Raw genomic sequence first — 19,731 nt, 5'->3', positions numbered from 1 at the left:
CATTGGAGCTTCTGATATTGTAGAAGTTCTCTCAAACCATACTTCAAATGCCATCGTCGCCCAAACATTTCTTAAAAAAGAAAAATAAACAAACAAAGAAGAAAGCCGAGTTTCAGGTTCTTGATGATTATATCTTGAATCAATACGAGGTACCCCATTTTCGAGGGACATGTCAGAATCCATCATACGGGAGTGGGCTCCCATCTTTCTTCGAGGGACTATCGCGGGACTATGGAATTCCTTACTTTGGGCGGCGTCTCGTATTGAGGCAAGATTAATCATCAAGCAACCTTAAACTCGGTCCTTCTTACAGCTAACAAGGGTTAGTTTGTGTCACACCCTAATCATATATGGTCTATTTTCCTACTTGATGCATGTAAGGGGTAGGCTTGATAGGACAGAAAAAGGTCACCCTTGACAGAACCGATATACCTATCACTCGTGGTTGCGAATTGTGGGTACGTGGTTCTTTTAATATACCTCGAGAGTAGGTCACTCAATCTCAGAGTAATCATGCTAGTGCCTTTTTTGAATGGCTAAAGCATCCCACAGCACACTAGTGAATACCCTCGCTGGTGATTCTAAACTCGTACAGTAAATATCAAAGGCTGTAGCTTTGCCACGAATTACCCATGACTACTCATGGGGTCCAACGACTAACTATGGGGATAAGAGGGGTTCCCATGCAATATATGTGTGCAAGAAAGTGGTACAGGAAGCGGCTATCATCCGATCTCAGAGTACTTAGTATGACATGCCTCACCTCCCCGGGGGTAAAGGCACGACAGGGAGTACCCTCGCCGTTTGATTTCACTTCAAGCACTATGCATGATGCGATTAGTACACACAGGGGTTAGCCAGACAAACATATTATTGTATTTATTTATTTTTTGTTTTGTACATTTTATATATATACATATAATTTTTTTTTATTACTATTATTATTTTTTATTCTTTTTTTTTTTATAAAAGTTTAGAGAGAACATTCTGCCATTTATTGATAGCACCTATTTAGAGAATTTGACCTCGGGTGGACATTTATCCACCAAGTCCCCAGTGGAGTCGCCACTGTAAATACCGTGGTCCCTCGGGACGAGGGTTTCCTCAGCCCTTATGGTATATGGCGACATATGGTTTTGGGAGATGTATGGTGTGTGTGTACATGGATATGGATAATATTGTCAATGTATAATATTGATAAATAGGGGATTGGGATCATGCATTAAAATATGCTAATGTAATGTGAAGTCGCCACCTAGGGTTAGGGCCTAGGACCCATCAAGTGTAGCCCTATTCGTTGTGAGCGGAATCGGGCTACGTAACTCCATATGGTCCGACCAAAGGTTCGGGTAAGGGGTCAGGTTACGAGTGTGGGAAGGTGTTAGGCACCCACCTCACCCGGCCGAAGCCGGTCTCTCTGTGTTAGATGCTACATAAGGACGAATGTTCTCTCTCTTTTATTTCAAGGATGGGGGATATTATGAACTACATTCAGATGCTATGAATTGAACTAAAGCATAATAAACTACATTACACATATGATAAATGCGGACTAATACGATGAAATATGAAAGTACTACATTGAATCAACAAAAACGCAGTAATTATACCTGTATGGTTGTATTCCCCTGGCTCAGGAGAGATAGACGAATGGACGACGCTGATTCTTTCTCGGCAGAGTAACGGCTCTTTCAAATGATTTGGAGAGGGATAAACAGACAGAATAAGATCTGTAATAAAGGAGTTTTGATGGTTATCCATGCACAGATGGGATAACAACGCCAAGGAGTAAAAGCGCTCTATACTCAGAGGGACAATCGAAGGATCTGTCCATCACAAGAAAACTTCAAGCACTCACACTCTCATGAGAGAAAGAGGAGAAATGAGGGTGAAAAGGGAGGAAAAGATGCTAGGAATCACTTGGGAAGGGTCTCTCCACCCAAAATTCCTTGGGAAATGTGGGAGGGGACCCTCCTATTTATAGGGAGGGACCCCTTCTCTCTCCTGGTCGGATAAGTCCTCCATGGCGTCGTGGAGATGTCCATGGCGCCATGGGGGACTTTTCCATGGCATCATGGGTGACATCAGCAGGCTGATGTCACACCCCCTCATAGCGCCGTGGAAATCCAGTACACATCCCCATGGTGCCGTGGGAAGGCATCATCCACGGCGCTGTGGGAGCGCAGTGCCATTTTTCCTTGTTTTTGGGCCTAAAATGGGTCATTTTGTGCTCGGCATGGTTCTTGGTCTTATGGGTCAGGTATCTTGGGTCTAAAAAGAGGGAGAGTGCGTCGTCCATCGTCCATGTCCCGTTGTCATCATCGCCAATTAGGGGGTGACAAAAAATCAGAGTCTATACTCAATAATGAGCCAACCTGTACGACCTTGGAAGGGTCATCCTTGCCAAGTGGCCATAGGACAAGGTCCTCCATCGGCCTTCCTTTCTTTTCTGTCAGTTCATCTCTCTAGTCGCTGACCAGGTTTTCCATGCACAGCGTCATCCCTCGTGTGTTGCCATTGTTCTTCTTCACAAAGGTGGCATAGCATTCTCTAGCCTTCTTTTGATCACCTCGGACTTCACCCACTCTGTTGTCAGTGGAGAACTTCATCTTCAGGTAGAGTGGAGACACGACACCTCTAAGGGCTATCAGAGATGGTCGCCCTAAGAGGCCGTTGAACGAGACCACAGACCTGACGACCATGAAGTTTACCATGATGGTCACCTGTTGAGGGTGCTCTCCGAAGGTGACGGGTAGCTCTATGGTGCCTCTAATGGAGGCTGTGGCACCCAAGAATCTATGGAGGTAGGTGGGCTCTAGCTTGAGTTGATCGTCTCCGAATTTGAACTTGTGGTAGGCTTCTAGCGAGAGCACATCCACGGACGCCCCAGCATTAATCAACACCCTATGTATTGGTCGGTTGGCTATCTCCACCTGTACGACCAGGGCATCCTCATGTGGAAAGCTCACACCTTCCAAGTCTGCATCCGAGAAGGAGATCACTGTCTCGGTCTTTGCTATCTTGCTTGGCTTCTCTGCTACTCCCATAAACTTGGCATGGGCTTTGCCCTTCCTGGTTGATTCTTGCCCCGGCCCGCCAACTATGGTGAGGATGGGGGCTCCCTTGATGCCGCTGGGTTCTGGCACATATCTTCTTTCGTCAATGCGGTCTCTCTCCCTATCTCGGTTCTACCTTCTCTCTTCCCTTCTTGGTTCTTCCCTTTCTCGATCGCGACCTCGATCTCCTTGGCCCGAACGGCCATTACGCCTTCCTTTCACATACTTGTCCAAGCTTCCTATCCTCACAAGTTGCTCTATTTCTTTCTTCAGTTGATAGCATTCCTCCATGTCATGCCCGTAGTCCTTGTGGAAGAGATAGTACTTATTGGGATTGCACTTCTCAGGTCCTGCTAGCATGGGTCGTGGCCATCGGATTAGGTCACAATCCTGGATCTGCATGAGGATTTGGGACCTGGTGGTGTTCAGCGGTGTGAACTCTGGACTACTTGCTCTCTCGCTCCTCTTTGGGCAACAGTCGCTTCTTCCTGACTGGCGATCGCCCCTCTCTTGTAGACGCTCGGTCCACGACCTCTTGTTTTCCTTGTGGTCATCTGGTGTTGACCTCTTGTTGTCCTGTGGTTTGGCTTCAATTGCCTTCTTCCGAGCTTGCAGTACTTCAGCCATGTTGGTGAACTCATTACATCATTCTAGGAGCTCTTTCATGGTCCTGGTCTCATGACGTGCCAGGTCCTTGATTAGCTCCAGGTCTCTGATGCCCCCAGTCAAGGCTGCATGCTGGGTCTGGTCATCTATATCTCTGACTTCTAAGGACTCCTTAGTGAACCTGCTGACATACTCCCTAATTGACTCTCCAGGCTTTTGTACCACGTTCAGTAGATTGACCGTGGTCTTCTTTTGCTTGACGCTGCTTTGGAAGCGGGTCAGGAACTGTTCGTATAGCTCTGTAAATGACCCAATCGATCATGGTCGTAGTCTGAAAAACCCATGAGGTCGCCGCACCCTTAAGGGATGCGGGGAATGCTCGACAGAATACCACATCCGATCCACCATATAGGGTCATCATCCCGTTGAAGTAATTGATATGGTCATTAGGGTCGGTGGTACCACTATAGAGTTCAAAGGTGGGTAACCTGAACCTGGATGGAAGTGAGGCGGACATAATCTCTTCTGAGAATGGGTGTTGTCCAGGGATCGAGTGTGTCTCGCCCTTGGTCTGCTTCTTCAACCCTTCCAATTTCTTGTCCAACTCTCGGAGTCTCTTGTCTAACTCTTCATCCCGTGCTTGTTCCCCACGCCTCACTAGTCGTTCGCTGTGAGCTCGTTCGGGTCCTCTCCTGGAAGTCCCCTCCCATCTTGACTGTTGGTGAGATGGTGAAGGGTCACGTCGTGATGAATCTTATCTCGAACGCGAGGGACTTTCTTCATGGTAAGTCCGGCTTTGCTCTGGTACATAACTTCCTCCTAGTTGACCTTGGAACACCGACCTCCGGATGGACCCTTTAGGGTTAGGTACCACGGATCAGTGTGATGGTGTTCTTCCCCGGTCTAACAGTGCTGGAAGGTCCACTATTCTCCCCTAGGTTGGGAAGGCTCTCCCCGTCGCCTGGTGTGCCTCTCTGACCTATCACCCGTGGGAGGTGACCTCCTAGGGCTCTGTTCCTGTCGAGGATCAGTCCTACAACGGTGTGATGTTGCACGCTGCCTTAGGTAGTCACGAAAGAGTTATTGGTCGTGGAGGATCTACCGCTGCAAGTCATTGATCTAACCCACAGTCATTGGTGCATTAGGATCAGGAACTGGCTCCACGGGGCTTCAATGGCTGCTTCTGGGTTGAGGTTGTCTCCCCCGACCTTTTGGTTCTCGGGGAGCCCCCCTCTCCTGAGAGACATGGTCAGTGGCTCTGCGATGTGAATTCTCTGGAGGAGGTGATCCATTCCTCTCCCTCGCAGCATTGTTGGTGGAGGGAGCGGTCTTCTTGCCTTATGGTGCCATGGAATGGTTATGAGAACAAGCTAGTAGGTATGATGGCTAGCATCGTTCGCACAGACGGTGTGTTTGAGTTTAAAAATTATACCGCAAGCATACGGGTCAATCGTAGCTACAGGTCGAACACGAGGAGATATACACCACTCTATTTAACTAACTTAAAAGTAATGCAAAGTGAACCAAATTAAAGTGTTAAATTAAACTAATGAAACTAATGAAAATTAATGCATCCTAACTCATAAGCATCTAATAAAATTAAGGGATTAAGTTGGTGTCCTAACACATGAGCATCTAACCTATCAAACTAACGTAAATTGGAAGGAATAACAAAAACGCAGCCACACTTCATAATCACATAAAAAGAAATAAGGGAATAAAAGTGCATCCACATACCACAACCATATAAAAATAAATAAAAGAAATAGAGGGAGAAGAAGAAGAAGATATAGAGAGATAGAGGAGAGGGAGAATGAGATTGAGAGTTTAGATAGTAAAACCTGGATGTGCTTGCATGAATGTAATTGAAAAGCTTGAGTACTTGCATAAACTTACCATGGCCTCCTCTTCTAAATCTTCAAGTCTTGTCATCAACTTAAGAACTTAGACTAGAAGGCTTAAAACCTAAACTAGAATTAAGAAATTACAACCCAATTGAAGACTTAAATTAAAATTAAAGTATAAACTAAACCTATTATAACCATTAACTAAAAATCATAAAAGCAAACTAGAACTTAGAAAAGCCAAAAATCACAAATTAGAAGGAGAAGAAGAGAAGAAATTTCACCAAGTGAATGAGCAATTTTTACAAGAGAGGTAGGGGGTATTTATAGGTGGAAGAGAGGAGAAGAGAGAAGATGGAAGTGTAGGAGAAATATTCTCTAAGAAAAGAGAATATTCTCTTCTCTTTCCTCTTTTACAATGCCTTGAATCCTAAGAAAAAAAAAAAAAAAAAAAGAAGAAGAAGAGAAGATTGTTTACATAGACCTTCTATTTCTAGAAAAATAAACTTCCAATTCTAACAAGTGCTTCCTTTTCTTTGTAGATATCTTCTCCAAGCAATAAAATCAAAGCATCTTTGATTTTTCAACCTTCCATAGATGAGAAAATATAAATCTATCCCAAGTAGAATTCCAGAAGTGCCCTTGAGAAGTTGGAGGAGAGAGAGAGTAAGGGTGATGACTAGGATTCCTTCAAGAATAAATAAAATATCCATTCTGTCCTTCAGAAAACGTGGAGCATGGGGTGCTTATATAGGCCTCACCATTGTGTTTCTTGTGAAAAATCACCCAAAATAGACCCAAATTTCGTCCAATTCGGAGTTGGGGAGCCCAAGATATCTCAAGTTGAAGTTGGACTGTCCAGAGCCTTCCAAATGGAATCTTTCGGGTACAGTAAAGTAACTTCTGATATTGTGTTAAGGCCCCTGGAATCCGAACTTCCGCTTCACTTTGTCCCTGTCCGACTGTCAATAATTATAAATAAACCCCTGTATGCCATTTTCGCGCGTCGTTACAGAAACGGCCATAACTTCTTCGTTTCAACTCGGAATCATGTGCCGTTTAAACCGTTGCGAAGCTGACTCGATGGGCTACGTATCCAAGCCATTAACACCTCTAAACTACTTAAAAACATTTTCTTAGCATCATCTCCTCCATTTTCACAAGAAATCACTTAAAACCTGAAAAGCACAAGAAAGCACCGAGTAACTCTGTCCAATGTGGTAAAATGTATGCTTTATGCCCTAAGATTTCACACATAAATGTGCTCATCAGATTCCCCCACACTTGAACGTTACTTGTCCTCAAGTAAAGCAAAAGATAAACTAACCTAGAATGCAAAAAAAAAAAATCCTAACTCACTTTCGTAGGAATCACGGTTGCACTTAGCATGTGCAACAAGCCTTTCAACCCCTAGGTTACCCCTAGTGGACGAGTTGTGTCTCGTGGGTGTTTGCAGTGAATATACACCCAAAATTCAATAAATCAAAAAGAATGATGTAAATTTTTCTCATGGCATAAGTAAGATAGGGCACACAATCTCAAAGAAATACTCAACTAAAGATTAAGGAGCCAAAGGTTCCCCCACACTTGAATTTTATCACCCCACATCAATTCAAGTAACAAGCATGCATCAAGGTCAAGGGATCTCCTCATATGTTCTAAACACTACTCACCTTCAAGTAAACTACTCATAGCACTAATGGAACCAAAGACTTAGGCATTGAGTATTTTTTACCATACTTTCTTTTCCAGGCATTAAGGCAAAAGCTTTTTTTTTCCTTTCTCAACAACAAACTCTTTTTCTACTCTAATACTGTTCTCTGAATGACATGGTGGAGCATACACTAGACACCCAAATACTTGGTAGCTTTGCTTTTTGCATGTATCCATAAGACATTGAGACATTGATGCAAGAGTTTTTTTTTTTTTTTTGAGTTTCCTTCCAAGGAATTTTGATCAAGTCACCCTGCTTCATGAGGCACAGTGCCCTGTCTAGTTTCAAGGAATTCCACTTTTCTTTCTGTTTCTCTCTCTTTTTTTTTTTTTTCATTCACTTTCACTTTCACGCCTTGCCACAAACAAATTGGTCTCAACTACTAGCCAAAAGATCAAAGAGGTTCATAAACACATAGAGGAATCTAACCATCACATGAAGTAGCACTCATATTTTCAAACTCAATCCCCATCACCGGATACAAACCAACTATCATCCTCGAAAAGGGATTTTTTTATTATTTCGCATGCTAGGAGGGCACCTAATTCCCTCTCACTCTCGCTTTGCAAATCGAAGAGACTTATGCATATAACAAAAAACTATCGTCACAATCAAAATTCACAATTAAAGTCCAACACACCCCCACACACTTAATTCATGCAGTGTCCTCAATGCATGCAGAAAAAAAAGAATAAGGACAAGGGAGGGGATACATACCAGGATATCAAGGGTCAAGATAAAGAGGCTCATGGAGATCCATGACCTCTTCTTCAACTGGAATAGGCATCTCTATGTACGGCTTCAATCTTTGGCCATTGACCTTGAAAGTAGCTCATGTACTTGGATTGAGGACTTCAACAGCCCCATGAGGATAAACTTTTTGAACAATAGAGGGGTCATCCCATCTAGAATGCAACTTACCTAGAAAGATATGCAAACGAGAATTGTACAACAAAACATTCTGGCCTACCTCAAATGATTTTCTCAAAATGTGCCTATCATGGAAAGCCTTGATTTTTTCCTTGTAAATTCGGGCATTCTTATATGCCTCATTCCTAAGCTCTTCCAACTCAGATAGTTGGAGTTTCCTATGGGCACCTGCAGTGGGTAGGTCAAAGTTAAGCTTCTTGATAGCCCAAAAGGCTTTGTGCTCAATCTCTACAGGTAAGTGACATGCCTTTCCATACACCAGACGGTACAGAGATTAACCAAGATCGATCTTGAAGGCTGTCCTATGGGCCCACAATGCATCTACCAACCAGTTAGACCAATCCTTGCAGTTTAGGTTGATGGTTTTCTCAAGAATTTACTTGATCTGCCTATTTAAAACCTCAACCTGGCCACTGGTCTGGGGATGGTAGGATGTGGCCAACTTATGGACCACACCATACTTTCTCATGAGGGCCTCAAAAGGCCGATTACAAAAATGCTTGCCCCGATCACTAATGATAGCCCGGGGAGTACCAAAACGGGAGAAGATGTTCTCCTTCAGAAATTTCACAACCACCTTGTGGTCATTGGTCTCACAAGCAACTGCCTCAATCCATTTGGACACATTGTCCACAGCAAGTACTATGTACAGGTTACCAAAAGAGTTAGGGAAAGGTCCCATGAAATCAATACCCCATACATCAAACACCTCAACCACTAGAATTGGGTTGAGGGGCATCATATTTCTCCTAGTAAGACGCCCTAAGGATTGGCATGAAGAACATGCCTTGCAATAAGTAAAAGCGTCTTTAAACAGACTAGGCCAATAAAATCCACACTGTAAAACCTTGGCCGCAGTTTTATTAGACCCAAAATGGCCTCTACAAGCCTGATCATGGCAAAAAGATAAGACAGATTGTTGCTCATGATCAGGAACACATCTCCGGATTACCTGATCCGGACAAGTCTTAAAAAGATAAGGATCATCCCAAAAGAAATACTTAACTTGTGAAAAGAAACGATTCTTATCTTGGGTGGACCAATGTGTAGGTGTCACACCCGTAACCAGATAATTAACAATGTCAGCGAACCAAGGTTCACTAGATACTGCCATCAAATACTCATCAGGAAAATTCTCATTGACTGGAGAATCAACAGTCAATGAATTAGGCAGCAGGGATAGATGGTCTGCAACCAAATTTTCACATCCTTTCTTATCCCTAATTTCAAGATCAAATTCTTGTAACAAAAGGACCCACCTAATGAGGCGAGCCTTGGCATCTTTCTTCAGCATAAGATATTTGATAGCTGCATGGTCAGTATAAACAATCACATGTGATCCAACCAAGTAGGGCCTAAACTTCTCTAAAGCAAACACAACAGCTAAAAATTCTTTCTTAGTAGTGGTATAATTAAGTTGTGCATCATTAAGAGTCCTACTTGCATAATAAATCACATGGGGCAATTTGTTGATTCTTTGCTCAAGAACAGCCCCTATAGCATCAGAGGCATCACACATAAGCTCAAATGAAACTGTCCAAATTAGAGCTTGAATAATGGGGGCTGAAGTCAACGCTCTTTTCAATTGCTCAAAACTATCATGACACTCAGAAGAGAAATCAAATGGGCAGTCATTTGCCAAAAGAAAGGTGAGAGGTCTAGCTATCTGGCTAAAATCCTTGATGAATCTTCTATAAAAACCTGCATGGCCAAGAAAAGATCTAATGTCCTTCATACTCTTGGGTGGTGGTAAATTGGCTATAAGGTCCACCTTCGATCTATCAACCTTTATCCCTTCTTTGGACACAATGTGACCAAGAACTATGCCTTGCTTCACCATGAAGTGGCACTTCTCCCAATTCAGGACCAAGTTCTTTTCTATGCATCTTTTAAGAACCAAAGAGAGATGATGCAAGTAATGAGAAAAGGTAGAGCCGTGAATAGAGAAATCATCTATAAACACCTCTAGAAAGTGCTCTACCATATCAGAAAAGATACTCATCATGCACCTTTGGAATGTAGCAGGGGCATTACAAAGCCCAAAAGGCATACGCCGGTAAGCAAAGGTTCCATAAGGGCATGTGAAAGTGGTTTTGTGTTGGTCCTCTGGAGCAATAGGGATTTGGTTATAGCCTGCATAACCATCAAGAAAACAATAATATTCATGGCCAGCTAGTCTCTCTAACATCTAATCAATAAAAGGCAAGGGGAAGTGGTCCTTTCAAGTTGTCGCATTCAATTTTCTATAGTCAATGCACACTCTCCATCCCGTTTGGATACGGGTTTGAATCAACTCATTATTGGCATTCTCAACTACAGTGACTCCTCCTTTCTTAGGCACAACCTACACAGGACTCACCCATTGGCTATCAGAAATAGGATAAATGATGCCATGATCTAAGCATTTTAGGATATCTTTCTTGATTGCCTCTTTCATCACAGGATTAGCCCTCCTTTGGGGTTCCCTAGAAGGTTTGAAACTCTCCATCAGATATATATGATGTTGGACAATGGAGGGGCTAATACCTTTGATGTCAAATATGGTCCAACCTATGGCTTCCTTATGGTCCTTTAGAAGCTTAATCAACTCTTTTTTCTGAATAGAAGTCAAATCAGAAGCAATAATAACAGGAAGAGTATGATCATGTCCTAAGAAGGCATACTTGAGGTTGGAGGGCAATGCCTTCAACTCTAATGTGGGGGGCTCAATAAGAGAGGATTTGAGAATGGAAGTGGATAGGGGTCCAAGGGGCTCCAAAGGTGGTTGGATGCTCCAGACCTCAGATAAGGGAGTATCATCAGCATCCTCCAATTCTTGCATACATTCTTGAAATCCCGAATCAAAATCAATCTCAAAGAACGTATCAATATCATCGGAAAATCCTTGAAGCATATGCACCTCTTCATCCATGTCAGGCTGTTTGCCCAACCTAAATACATTGAAGTCAACATAAGTATTGTCAAAAGATAATTTCATGAGACCATTCCTGCAATTGATTAAAGCATTACTGGTAGCTAGGAATGGTCTACCCAATATGATTGGGATTTGATCCTTAAAGTTAGCAGTGGGTTGGAAATCTAAAATAATAAAATCCACAGGAAAAATAAATTCCCCAACCTTCAACAGGACATCCTCAATCATTCCCTTAGGAAGTTTAACCGATCGATCTACAAGTTGAAGAGTAATTTTGATCGGTTTCAGTTCTCCCAATCCTAGTTATTGGTAGATATGAAAGGGTAAGAGGTTCACACTTGCACCAAGGTCTAATAAGGCATGATCAATAGTGGTCTGGCCTATAGTACAAAAGATGGTGGGGCTTCCAGGATCCTTATGCTTGGCTGCTACTGGCTGTGAGATTAGAGAACTAATGTTAGCAGCCAAGAATGCCTTTTTGGGTACATTGGTGGTCCGCTTTTGGGTGCATAAGTCTTTGAGCACTTTAGCATAAGCGGGGATCTGGGCAATAGCATCCAACAAGGGGATATTCACCTGAACCTGTTTGAACACATCCAATATCTTCTCCACAGAAGGAGACTTCTTGCTAACCAACCTATTTAGGAAAGAGACAGGTGGGGTATAAATTCTTTCAGGGTTGGTCTTTTTAACTTCCTCAACAGAATCTTCTTTGGTTTCCTCAACCAAATCATCTGGTATATCTTTAGGTTCATCAGATGAACCTGGAACAGTAGGCACTTTAATGGCCTCTTCAGAAGGGTGAGAGTCAACAGGAGTATGAGATGGTAAAGACTGAGGTGCACTAACCTGTTGATACTCACGGCCACTCCTTAAAGCATAAACAACATTTACCTGTCTAGAGGGCCCTTGGTGCTGTTGGCCTTGTGCAACATTGGTTGGAGGAGCTTGGGTACCTTGCTGAATATGAACCTGATGCCTAGGATTTGGTTCAGGCTGGCTAGATAACTTCCCTGTTTTTTTCTCATACAGGATTGTGACAAGCTGGGTGAGTTTTTTTTTTATGTTATTATGGCTTGTCATGAGAAGAGCTATCTTGTTGTCCATCTCATTCAGTCTTATTGTCTCTCCTGTATTGGTAAACCCTGGGGGTTGCTGATAAGGTGCAAGCAGAGGAGGCCTAGCAGAATTAATAGAAGGTCCTGGATGATGATGAGGGGGAAAGGGGTTAGGAGACATTCCTTGGCTTTATGGTGCATAGTTCGGCCTTTGGACACCAACCTAGCCTTGATGGTTAAAGTTGGATGGGCCTGCTTGGTTCCCTTGATTCCATGAGAAATTGGGGTGATTTCTCTATCCTGGATTATAAGTATTGCTATATGGGTTATTTTGGTAGAGAGCACTTACATTCTCAGTGCTGGAATTTCCCACCAAGGTGTTGGGGCATTCCTCAGAAAGGTGTCCAGGGGTTTGGCACCAACTGCATACCAACACATGGTTGACCTGGTTGATTGGATTAACTGGTATAGACTCTTTAAGAACTATGGACTCCAACCGTTTTATGGGGCTATCAAGTTTAGCCTCCTTAGCTGGCATACCCTCAATGAGATACCCCTTAGTGGTCCTTTCAGCCTCTTGGGAAGATTCTCATTCCCTAGTCTTATCAGCCAAGTTGGTTAAGAATGTCCATGCATCATTCTCCTCAGAAAAAGAAGTAAAGCCCGCTTGGACACATAGACTCTACAAGTTGCTTGGTCCGATAATCAATACCCTCATAAATAATTTGGCATAGTTGTCACAAGTCAAAACCATGGTGAGGGCATTCTAAGAGAAGGTCCTTAAATCTTTCCATGAATTTAGAAAAGGACTCATATGGTTTCTGCCTGAACTGGAGGATGTCACTTTTAAGCTTATTGGTCTTGTGAAGAGGGAAGAATTTTCTCAAAAAGACAATGGTGAACTCATCCCATGTATTAATGGAGTTTGTTGGCAGTCCATAGAGCCACTTCTTGGCCTGGTCTTTTAGGGCAAAGGGTATAAACCTAAGCCTAATCGCATCATCAGTCAAATTCTGGACCTTAATTAGAACACAGACCTCCTCAAATTTCCTAAGGAAGAGATATGCATCCTCATTAGCCGTCCCATAAAAATGGGGTAGCATGCTGATGAAGTTGGTCTTGAGTTCATAGTTATTCCCTGTAACAATAGGCAGACTAATGCATGAGGGTTGTGCAGCCCTGATAGGGTAAAACCTATCCTTAAGAGTCTTGGGTTGTTGGTCACCCATGGTCAAAGGTGGTAGAGAAGGTGGTCTTCTAATAAGATGATTACTTGAATCACGAGTCCACACCTTAGCCACCTAAACAGATATGAGGTCTCCTTTAGAAAAATTAAAGAAAAATAAAACACTTAAAAAAAAAACTAGAAACAAGAGGGAGCCCAAGGTAGATAGTGCATCTCTATCCCTCAAAAAGCGAAACAATGGTTCAAAAGCTGTAAGGATGTCATATAGGTTGACAGCAAGGGAACCCGTATAGTCTTCTATAGCCACCTACGTGCGACTCCAATATGGATTCTGATGTAGAATGAAGGTCTACTATACGTTTATGTTTCCAACACTCTCACTATGTCACTTTCCTATTATCAAGAGTGGTCACCTCCAAAGATAAGTCACATGTCAATCCACCCAATCAAGTCAAGATGTAGCGTCATAGGTAACTTAATCCTATGAGAGACACCAAAAGATGGAGGGTTGAAGCATATGAAGGACTTTAGATTAGGCGCACACTATTTGAAACAGAAGAGAAACAAGAAGAGGTTTTTAAAAATTGATTTTTTTTTTTTTTTCCAAAAAAAAGAAGAGAAAATAATAAACTAAAACACTTCGAACTACTTAAAAATCAGATAAATAAAATGGACAATAATCTCCCCGGCAACGGCGCCAAAAACTTGTTTGAGTTTAAAAATTATACCGCAAGCGTACGGGTCAATTGTAGCTACGGGTCGAACACGATGAGATATACACCACTCTATTTAACTAACTTAAAAGTAATGCAAAGTGAACCAAATTAAAGTGTTAAATTAAAATAATGAAACTAATGAAAATTAATGCATCCTAACTCATAAGCATCTAATAAAATTAAGGGATTAAGTTAGTGTCCTAACACATGAGTATCTAATCTATCAAACTAACGTAAATTGGAAGGAATAACAAAAACGCAACCACACTTCATAATCACATAAAAAGAAATAAGGGAATAAAAGTGCATCCACATACCACAACCATATAAAAAAAAATAAAAGAAATAGAGGGAGAAGAAGAAGAAGAGAGAGAGAGATAGAGGAGAGGGAGAATGAGATTGAGAGTTTAGATAGTAAAACTTGGATGTGCTTGCATGAATGTAATTGAAAAGCTTGAATATTTGCATAAACTTACCATGGCCTCCTCTTCTAAATCTTCAAGTCTTGTCATCAACTTAAGAACTTAGACTAGAAGGCTTAAAACCTAAATTAGAATTAAGAAATTACAACCCAATTGAAGACTTAAATTGAAATTAAAGTATAAAATAAACCTATTATAACCATTAACTAAAAATCATAAAAGCAAACTAGAACTTAGAAAAGCCAAAAATCACAAACTAGAAGGAGAAGAAGAGAAGAAATTTCACCAAGTGAATGAGCAATTTTTACAAGAGAGGTAGGGGGTATTTATAGGTGGAAGAGAGGAGAAGAGAGAAGATGGAAGTGTAGGAGAAATATTCCCTAAGAAAAGAGAATATTCTCTTCTCTTTCCTCTTTTACAATGCCTTGAATCCTAAGAAAAAAAAAAAAAAAAAAAGAAGAAGAAGAGAAGATTGTTTACATGCTTCATTTCTAGAAAAATAAACTTCCATTCTAACAAGTCTTCCTTTTCTTTGTAGATATCTTCTCCAAGCAATAAAATCAAAGCATCTTTGATTTTTCAACCTTCCATAGATGAGAAAATATAAATCTATCCCAAGTAGAATTCCAGAAGTGCCCTTGAGAAGTTGGAGGAGAGAGAGTAAGGGTGATGACTAGGATTCCTTTAAGAATAAATAAAATACCCATTCTGTCCTTCAAAAAACGTGGAGCATGGGGTGCTTATATAGGCCTCACCATTGTGTTCCTTACGAAAAATCATCCAAAATAGACCCAAATTTCGTTCAATTCGGAGTTGGGGAGCCCAAGATATCTCAAGTTGAAGTTGGACTGTCCAGAGCCTTCCAAATGGAATCTTTCGGGTACAATAAAGTAACTTCTGATAATTATGTTAAGGCCCCTAAAATCCGAACTTCCGCTTCACTTTGTCCCCGTCCGTCTGTCAATAATTATAAATAAACCCCTGCATGACATTTTCGCGCGTCGTTTCAGAAACGACCATAACTTCTTCGTTTCAACTCGGAATCATGTGCCGTTTAAACCGTTACGAAGCTGACTCGATGGGCTACGCATCCAAGCCATTAACACCTCTAAACTGCTTAAAAACATTTCCTTAGCATCATCTCCTCCATTTTCACAAGAAATCACCTAAAACCTGAAAAGCACAAGAAAGCACCGAGTAATTCTGTCCAATATGGTAAAATATATGGTTTATGCCCTAAGATTTCACACATAAATGTGTTCATCACGGTGCCAATCTGTTGTGTCAAGAAATCGCTCAGCAGTCCTTCGAGTGCCGTCACCTGCGAAAGGACCAAGGGTGTCAAAGGAGAACCGGTGTGGTTCCGGCCTAGGACTTTTATATGCCTAAGTTAGATCTCTTTGAGCAAATAGATGAATAGTAGAATTCAAGATGGGTTGATGGGGTAGAGTACCTTCCCTTTTATAGTGGAGTATGGCAATGTGGAGAGTCCCAGTTGATGATGAGTAGTCCTCATAGTTGATAGAGTCCCTGAGTAGCAGGGCTCATGCTTGATTGGTTGTCTTCCCGTGAGAGGTGGTGTCACGATAGACTTGGTATCCTTGATGGATAGATCTATCTTCGTGGTAGATGAGGTTCTTAGTATATGAGTCCGTTAGACTACGTGACTGATAGGCGGTGGCCTAGAGTCCTTTGTGATGTGATCTGTCTTGTTGATGGTGGTGGTCATCGTCGTGTTCGAGGAAGACCGTACCCAAAGGGGTTCGTCCTTAGGGTAGACTGCGCTCGTGGTGACCGAGCCCAGGGTCTGCAATCCGCGCCCAAGGTCCACCACGGGCATGCCTGTGCCTCAGTTGGTGCCCATCCGGGTCCGCACCTGTTTGATCGGCGCCTATCCGCCGTGGTCCGTGCCTGTTTGGTCTTGGTCCTGAGCTGGTCCTCCTTCCTGGGCTAGGACACTTGGCAATCCCCGAGTGACCAAGGGTAATTTTGGGTTTATCAACCCGCTTATGTATTCTTCCTTTTTTTCATAAAAAAATATTTTGAGCTAGCATTGTATTGTAAAGCAGTTCTTTTGATGAGTATTTGTAGAGATCTCTTTCTCTACTCCAGGATGGTAAAGTTTTGTTGCCAAATTTTTTGTCAAAACCCTAGATAGGGGGTGTCGAGAACCTAGATCTTTTCTATTCACTTACAACTTCCTTGTTGTCTTTGACCGCAAATTTTCCCTTTTCTATTTCTACCTGGATTCTTATGTTGGGCTCAATGCCTCTAATGTGTTGTTGTCACCTGCCTTCATCGTCAAAGAATTCTCAGAAGACCTATCAGTCGGAAAAGAGACCAAGTTTGGTTAAAAGCTTTGTCCATGAGTCTACGCCTTAAAACGTCCATACACCATGTAGGAATTAAATCTCTAATCGGATCGCATAGATAGATTAAGAACACAATAAACATGTGATAAAGTCATTCATGGGAGCGTACCTTCTCTTAGGATCCATTGGAAAGGACGAAGAACGCAACAAAATGAATGTTAGATCTCCCTTGAAGCAAGGATTTTCTCCTCTAAGCTCCCCTTTAGCACTGCCTCAATAGTAAAACCTTAGAGACACCGTTTCTCCATAATGGTGTTGCTATATTTTGATTAGGGTTAGAGGAGGGACCTAGTTTCCCTTTTATACAAATTTCCATACATCTTCCCATTACAGATCTAACGATGATCTGTGAGCCCACACTAGCCAGTCCATATTAGATCCCCTAGATTCTGCATATCTTCTTTATTAGACCAACCTCTTAGAAATAGAAGTTGCCACAATTAATAAAGCCCACCAAAAGGAGAGAATATTAACAAAATACTCTAACACACCCATCATGGGCTGGATGGATAAGTGCTTGTTTGAATGCGTTCAGGCATGCCATGCATCCAACGTTTACTAGACCCCTCATCCAACAAGCCCAGTCTTCCCAATAGAAATCGACTCAACAACTGATCATCAGATAACCCCGGTTTCAACAACTAAGACCTCAGCTACTTTGCCAAGCAAATGAAGAAACCCTCATCGGTTTCAACCATTCAACTAGGGGTGTCAATGGGCCGGTTCGGGCCGGTTTCGGTTCGGGCTTTTCGGTTTCGGTGTGACTTTTATAGAAACCGAAACCAAACCATTAAGAAATGTTTGGTTTCGGTGCGGTTTCGGTTTCGGTGCGGTTTGGTTTCATGTCGATTTCGATTTATGATAACGGGTTGATATCGGTTTGGATTCGGTTTAGTACCGATTTTATATAACTAGTAAGGTCCGGTTAGTGCTAATTTTTCTTCTCTTTCTCTTTTAAGTATATAAAATATTTCAAATACAATGCATCTTTGTATCCTATGTCCTATGGCCTATGGATACAATTGGTTGGGTAATCACTAACAAACGATATGAGATAAAGTGAGAAACTATCACAACACATTTAGGGGGCAATGGGGCATTAGGCATTTATTGATTTACTTATTTATCGGGTTAGGTCGGTTCGGTTTGGGTTCGGGCCTAACGGTTCGGGCTACCGGTGCACCGTCGGGCTAGCCCAAACCAAACCAAACAGTTTGCCTCTCTAGATCCACAAACCGAACCCGAACCATTAAGAGTTCGGTCCGGTGTGGTCCGGGCTGGTTCGGGCCAGTTTCATCGGTTCGGGTTGGGTATTGACACCCCTACATTCAACCCTCAAAAGCAGCCTGAGCAATCTCTTCTGGTTCAGTAGTGTCCAGATTTGGCATCTTTGCCTCTTCTTGTTCAGGGTACTCTAGAACCGCAAAACGGTATGGGCTGACTAAGTCTAGGGAACAATGATGTAGAAAGATTGGAAAAAAAACTCGAGGAACGCAAAAGCAAACAATACGCTTTATTTGTGTTTTGATGTTAATTTTCAATTCTTGGTTGTAGGCTTGTAGCCATGAAGTATTCGATGAAGTGCCTAACTAACTATTCTAAAAAACAAATAATGCATTCTATGTTTTGAGAATGGGAATACACATTCTCAGAATGAAAATGCATACCAAACACAGCCTTAGAGTAGCATTAGAATGTTTATATATGCATGCAATCTTGGTCCTACTAGGAAAGAACGTTCTTGTCTGCCTTCTTCTTCCTAAGTAGGGACCCTTACTTTCTTGAGCTTTTAGTGTAATCTAAGACAAGGCCCACCACCAGAGTCTCAGACTCTCAGCTGAGAGGTCCACCACCAGAGTCTCATGAACAAGGAAGGAACTGTCCACTTTTAAGAAAACATTTTTAAGAAAGAGCAAAATAGAGGATAAAAGGAATAGAATAAGAGATGGGCCCTATTGATGCTCATCCAACTCCTGAAAATGAAGGTTAGCTAGCAATTAATCTCGTTCCACAGTCGCATTCCACAAGTGAGCCTTCTCCTTGATCCGATGGTTGTTGAGGTAAGGCAAAGAAGATCAAGAGGTCTAATAGAGAGAGAGAGCTACAAGTACTCCCTATTTCCCTCTTCACAGCTCTCTCTCTCTCTCTCAAAACCAAACTCTTTGAAGGTCTTTTAGCGGTGTAGATTTCGCCCTACCTCTCACCTTCCACCTCTCTTTTTATGTATTCTTGTTGTAGGATTTGACTGCACAACGTGATACATATTATTTGTTAAAACAAACACCAAAGATATATGAATAATTTAACGTGGTTCACAAATCAATGTGATTTGCTACATCAAGAAACAATGTAGATGATTCACTATGTAGTAGAAACAAAAAAAATTACAATGAAAATCTCTCAAGAAAAAACTATGGTCGAACTCTCACCCAGAAAATCCTAAGTCAAAAATCCGCAAATCTCACTTACTTACTAACCGAATGTGAAACAAGTCAAGAAGACAAAGAAATACTCGTCCTATCAGCCCAAGCCCATCTGAAATTCAGGGTAGAAGTAGGATCCCGAATAGGATAGCACTATCCATGGGACCAATAGAACAATCGGGCTTGTAATTAGGGCTGTAAACGGATCGGTTAGTGCTATATCTGCATCCACATCCGTTTAGCTATCGGACGGATTCGGATAGTGCTAAACAGATACGGACACGGATACGGATTGGATATTTTATCCATTTACATGTAAATATAGCTTTTCGGATAGCTATAGCCTGTCTGTATCCGCATCCATTTAGCTTTCGGACGGATTCGGATAGTGCTAAACGGATACGGACACGGATACGGAAACGGATTTCGGCTATTCATTTACACCCCTACTTGTAATGAAACCAATGAGACATATGAGCATGGGTAAGAA

This window comes from Telopea speciosissima, chromosome 7 (genome assembly GCF_018873765.1).
Source record: "Telopea speciosissima isolate NSW1024214 ecotype Mountain lineage chromosome 7, Tspe_v1, whole genome shotgun sequence".
NCBI classification, from domain to species: domain Eukaryota; kingdom Viridiplantae; phylum Streptophyta; class Magnoliopsida; order Proteales; family Proteaceae; genus Telopea; species Telopea speciosissima.
This window is presented reverse-complemented; position numbering follows the sequence as displayed.